Source organism: Arachis ipaensis, chromosome B07 (genome assembly GCF_000816755.2).
Source record: "Arachis ipaensis cultivar K30076 chromosome B07, Araip1.1, whole genome shotgun sequence".
Taxonomy (NCBI): Eukaryota; Viridiplantae; Streptophyta; class Magnoliopsida; order Fabales; family Fabaceae; genus Arachis; species Arachis ipaensis.
The window spans coordinates 33,927,667-33,934,046 of NC_029791.2; the positions used below are offsets into that span (position 1 = coordinate 33,927,667).

Consider the following 6,380-nt stretch of genomic DNA (forward strand, 5'->3'; position numbering starts at 1 on the left):
TAAATTCATAAATTCATTCTTTTTAAAAATAATAAATTGAATTAAATTCTTTATACCAATGACCAAGGCATCAGTACAATTATTTTTTGATATACTTTTTCTATTTAATTATTTAATCCTTATCGACAGTTTAGTGACGGCAGAGCTGTCGCATATCCATCAACAATACCATTAGTGGCTGGTGCCAAAGTTTGCTAATGATCATCTCGTCGATTAAAATGGCTCCTCAAAAAATTTTTAGTTTTTATTGATTATGCTACACATTTGTATAATTCTCATATACTTGTTTCATAAAAATAAATATCTAGATATTATAATAGAAAATTCTAAAAAATAAGTAAATAAATCAGGTAACTAGAAAGATCTAGAAAGATAATATCTATAAATATCTATAATATCCAAGAACTAGAGTTGTCTAGAAATTGTAATGAAAAAACTTGTGAAGCCTATAAATAGGCCATCATGGAACTCATTGTAACTAACTAACAAACACAAATTCTACTAGCCTTTGTACTCTTTCCTTAACCATTCAATAATATAACTATCAATTTTCTCAAACTATTTATCCAAACTACTTATTAAAACTATCATTGCTACAATATTCAAATCTATAATACATTAAACCAACATCAAACTATTTCTACATGAAAGATCAGAAGTTTATGGCATCTTCAAGAAGTTCAAGCAACATGTAGAAAACCAAAGTGGTCATAGCATCAAGGTACTTCGTAGCGATAGGGGAATTGAATACACTTCCAAAGAATTTAATAAATTATGTGAAGAAGAGGGTGTCGAGCATCAACTCACAATGGGATATGCTCCTGAGCAAAATAGAGTATCTGAGAGGAAAAATAGAAATGTGATAGAAATAGCACGCTCGATCCTCAAGAAGAAAAAATTGCCAAACATCTTCTGCGCAGAAGCTATATACACAGTAGTATGCCTACTAAATCGCTGTCCCACTAAGGTAGTAGAAAATAAAACTTCAATCAAAGCATGGAGTGGACAAAAGCCTTCCACAAAGCATCTAAGAGTTTTTGGATGCATATGCTATGTTCACATTCCCACACACAAAAAAGCAAGGTTGATGAAAAGGCAGAGAAAGGAATCTTCCTTAGGTATAGTACACAATCAAAAGGATACCTTGTGTATAACTTGCAAATAAAGAAACTATCATCAGTAGAGACGTAGAGTTTGACAAAAATATTTCTTGGAACTAGAAAGATGAAAAAGTCGAGAAAGGAAGCATTGAAGTATCACAGCAACCACCTACAAGACTAGAAGAATAAGAACGTGAAGAACTAAGCATAACTACTCCAACAGTAGAAGCAACCATTGATTCTTCTTCAAGTAAAACTAAGCCTTTACAAGATGTATATGAAATATGCAATTTTGCCAAGATCGAACCTACAAACTTTGAAGAAGCAGAAAATCAAGAAGAATGGAGAAATGGCATGGAAGAAGAAATCAAGATGATTGAGAAGAACAACACATGGGAGCTAGTAGATCGTCCTTCAAATAAAGATGTCATTGGAGTCAAATGGTTATACAAGACTAAGCTCAATCCTGATGGATCCATTCAAAAGAATAAGGCAAGGCTTGTAGCTAAAGAATATGCACAAATTCTTAGGATAGATTACACAGAGACATTTGCACCTGTAACTCGCCTAGATACAATAAGAGCGCTCATTGCACTAGCCGTACAAAAATAACGGATGATCTATCAATTGGATGTAAAATCTGCCTTTCTAAATGGAGAACTAGTAGAAGAAGTATATGTTGATCAACCATAAGGGTTCCTTGTAGAAGGACATGAAGACAAGGTGCTAAGACTAAAGAAAGTGCTTTATGGACTCAAGCAAGCTCCACGAGCATGATACAATCGAATTGACAAATATTTCGCTGATCATGAATTCAAGAGGAGTAAAAGTGAGCCTACACTCTACATTAAGACACAAGGTAATTCAAACACTCTCATAGTTCCCTTGTATGTAGACGATCTTATCTACACAGGAAATAATGAGACCATGATAAAAAAATTCAAAGAAGAAATGAAGCAGATATTTGAGATGACTAACTTAAAATTGATGCACTATTTTCTCGACATTGAGGTAAACCAAAATAAAGATGGAATTTTCATCTTGTAAAAGACACTCAAAATTTGCTACAAAGGTTTAAGATGAATAATTGCAAAGCAGTATCTACTCCTCTAGTCCATAATGAGAATTACAAAAAGAAGATGGATCTGAAGAGGCAGATGCTTCGCAATACAGAAGTCTTATTAAAAGTCTCCTTTATCTAATTACCACAAAATCCGACATCATGTATGCAACACGTTTACTATTATGATTTATGCAAAAGCCAAGTCAAAAGCACTATGGGACTACAAGAAAAATTTTAAGATATCTATAAAGCACAAAGAACTATGGCATTCACTATAAATGTACTAAAGATCTAAAACTACTTAGATATACCGATAGTGATTGGGCAGGATCAATTGATGACATAAAAAGCACTTATGGATATGCATTTACACTAGGATCAGGAGTATTATCTTGGGTATGAAAAAAATAAGAAGTTGTGGCTCAATCATCTGATGAAGCTAAGTATGTTGCAGCCGCAAATGCTACTACTCAAGCAATATGGCTAAGGAAAGTATTCGAAGACATAAGAGAGCAACAAGAAGAACTAACAACTATGTTGTGCTGTAGTAAGTTAGCATTAGAAATGGTAAACAATCTAGTCTATCATAGTAGGACCAAGCATATAGCTATCAAGTATCATTTTATACGAAAAGCCATATTGGAGAAAAAGATAAAGATTGAGTATTGCAACACAGATGATCAACTGGCTAACATCTTCACCAAGGCACTACCAAGATCAAAGTTCGAACTATTTCAAGAGATGCTTGGAGTTATACAAATGTGCATCAACGAGGAGTATTGATTATGCTACACATTTGTAGAATTCTCTAGAATTCTCATGCTCTTGTCTTATAAAATAAACATCTAGATATTATAATAGAAAACTCTATAAAATAAGTAAGTAAATCAAGTAACTAGAAAGATCTAGGAAGATAATATCTAGAAATATCTATAATATCCAAGAACTAAAATTATCTAGAAATTGTAATTAACCAACTTGTAAAGCCTATAAATAGGTCATCATGAAACTCATTGTTACTAACAAACAAACACAAATTCCACTAGCTTTTATACTCTCTCCTTAACCCATCAATAATATAACTATCAATTTTCTCAAAGCATTCATCCAAACTATTTATTCATCAAAACTATTATTGCTACAATATTCAAATCCATAATATACTAAACCAACATCAAATATTTTATAAAGGGTAGGTCTTTGGTGGCCAAGGTTATAGTGGCTAAGAGTGGCTAAGCTTTGACTGACCAATAAACACATGACATGTGGAGAGTTGGGTGCAAGTTGTTAGTGAGAGTGATAGGCGCTTATTGTTAGTGATTACTGCAGGGTAAAAGAGTAAATAAACTGACCAAAATGGTGTGTATATCATGTGAGCCTTTTATTTGAGGAAAAAAAACTTGTTAGTGTTTCTTGAGTGGATAATTCCAAAACTTCAATGGTTGGGCCTCTGAAAATCCAATGTTGGATCAATAAGAAGTCTTGAACTGTTAATGAATGAGAGTAATGCGAAAAAAAAAAACAAGAACTAAATCATGTGATATTTATGTGAACTCTTACTATTAATGTATTTGTGGCTTATTAAAAGATAAATTTTTAGAGATTAGTAATTTTTAATAGTTTTGCCCATCTTTTGGTCAATATAAATACTAAATTATTTTTAACAGATAAATTTTATTAATTTATGTGTTCAAATTCTGAAAATTTGAGTGCAAATGGTAATGATTCATGTGTGCAAAACTTTGATAAATATAGGTGCAAATTATATGTTTATTGTGTACAAAATGTCTATAAATATAGGTACAAATTATTACCGACTAAGTGCTGGCAAAAAATGATAATACTTGTTAGTCATGTAGTATTGTTCTTATTAAAAATCTTCATAATAGTTTTATTAATAAGATTTACATTTTTACTTTGTGAATCCACTAAAGATGGCATCTGTAAATCTTGAATTCATAATGTCATACCTTTGATAATGTTGGTGGGTCCCCAACCTCAAGTAAGACCCACACATATTAAATCAAAAAAAAAATAAAAGAAAACAAGAGTGGCCTAATAGCCACGAGAGAGGGCGAGAGAGTTTGGAAGCCTCTCTTTTCAAAAAGAAAAGAAAGAAGGAAACAGAAAGCACGCCGTCGAGGTCGAAGGAGAAGAGAAATTTGGGGGAAAAGGGCAAGCCAACTTTGATCACATTGACTTGGTAAACTTGCTCCATTTCTTATAAAATTTTAGTATGTTATTCCTGGTGTAGAGATGAACATTAGGATATAACTTATTTGTTGTATTGCCTTCTCTTTTGCCTGATTTGAGATACCCACTTTGTGGAGGGTTTATGTTGATTCCACCAGTTTTGGTGATGTATTTTGTTGATTGTTGAGATGCCCTAGTGTCACTAGGAAGACTGTTTGTGTACCCATTATTCTGATAATGGAAGATTCTTCTGGACTAGGTCCCGTGGGTTTTTGTCCCTCTTTTGGGGGTTTTCTCACGTTAAAATTCTGGTGTCTGATTATTTAATTTCTGCCATTATATTTCCTGTTTGGAGTATCTTTGGCATTGCCCATTTAATTGCACAGGTTGTGGGAAAATTATTTCTGGTGCTTCCGCTGTTAGACAGGTTCTTGTTTTGAACCTTGGTTGAGATTTTCCCAACAAAGTGGTATCTAGAGCTTTGGTTGTTTATCTCTGTGCTGATTAAATGGAGGAAAATACTCATGGACCGAATATAGTCAAATTGAATTCCCAAAATTATTCAATTTGGAAGACCCTCATGGAAGATATGTTGTATAGCAAGGACTTGTATGATCCTGTGGAAGGGGATAAATCCAAAGGTACCAAATCCGATGCTGAATGGAAGAAGCTGAATCGAAGAAGCCAGAAGAAGAGAGCAAGGTTTGACTAATGCCTCCTCCCAGTCAGAAGCACTTGTTTCAGAGTCACGGGGGAGAAGTCAAAGTAGAAAGCCTCACAGTTCTGACAGGTCAGAGAGTCGAAGCAAGTTAAGAGGAAAGTACAAGCCAAGAAAGGAGTTCATTTGTCACCATTGTGGCAAGTCGGGGCATATTAAGAGGTATTGTAGGTTCTTGAAAAGAGAACAATCAAGGGGAAGAAATGAAGACAAAGGTAAAGATAGTGATAAAGAAACTGCTGCTATTGTTTATGAAGATGTTCTTATCACATATGATGAAAATTATGTGAATCTTGTCTGTGATGATTCCACTTGGATTATGGACTCTGGTGCCTCATGTCATGTCACTCCGAAACGTGAATTTTTCACTTCCTATACTGCTGGAAATTTTGGCAAGATTAAATTGGGAGATAAAGGAGTGTGTGATATCATTGGTATGGGTGATATGTGGCTTGAAACCAACATGGGATGCAAGTTGCAATTGAAGAATGTTAGGCATGCGCCAGATATGCGGTTCAATCCCATTTCAGTGAAGGCATTGGATCAAGAAGGGTATTGCACTTCCTTTGGTAGTGGAAAATGCAAGATTACCAAAGGGACTCTCATTGTTGCTAGAGAAGACAATAGTCTCACTACTCTCTACCGGTTGCAAGCAAAGTTGTGCAAAGAAGATGTGAATGTAGCTGATGATTCCTCTTCTGATTTGTGGCATATACGTCTTGGTCACTTGAGTGAGAAAGGACTAAGCGTCTTGGCCAAGAAGCACTCACTTCCAGTGAAAGGTACAACTTTAAATACTTGCACTCATTGTTTTGTTGGAAAGCATGCTAGAGTATCATTTCATAATTCTGGACCTCATAGGAGATCACATGTTCTAGATTTAGTTCACACTGATTTTGCACTATGGATGCTAAGACACTAGGTGGTGCATCATATTTTGTTACTTTTATTGATGATTATTCTCGAAAAGTGTGGGCTTTTGTTTTGAAATCTAAAGACCAGGTGCTCAGAATCTTCAAACACTTTCATGCAAGTGTTGAAAGAGAAACAGGAAGGAAATTGAAATGTGTTCGAGCAAATAATGGTGGTGAATACAGGGGTCCGTTTGAGGAGTATTGTAAAGGACATGGGATCAAGCTTGAGAAGACGGTTCCTAAGACTCCTCAACATAATGGAGTTGCAGAGAGAATGAATCGCACTATCAATGATAGAGTAAGGTGTATGCTTTCTCATGCAAAGTTGCCTAAATCCTTTTGGGGTGAAGCGATGAGGACTGCAGTAGATCTGATCAACCTTTCTCCTTCAA

The 6,380-nt window shown here is 34.7% G+C and overlaps 1 long non-coding RNA gene across 1 annotated transcript in view; it reads left to right on the forward strand.

Annotated features, from left to right (window-relative positions):
• The window catches only part of LOC110264950, a 6,842-nt gene extending 5,023 nt beyond the window's left edge, over window positions 1–1,819 (forward strand). The window contains exon 4 of the long non-coding RNA XR_002351384.1: window positions 1,807–1,819. This is a non-coding gene — a long non-coding RNA (uncharacterized LOC110264950). The remainder of the gene's footprint in view (window positions 1–1,806) is intronic.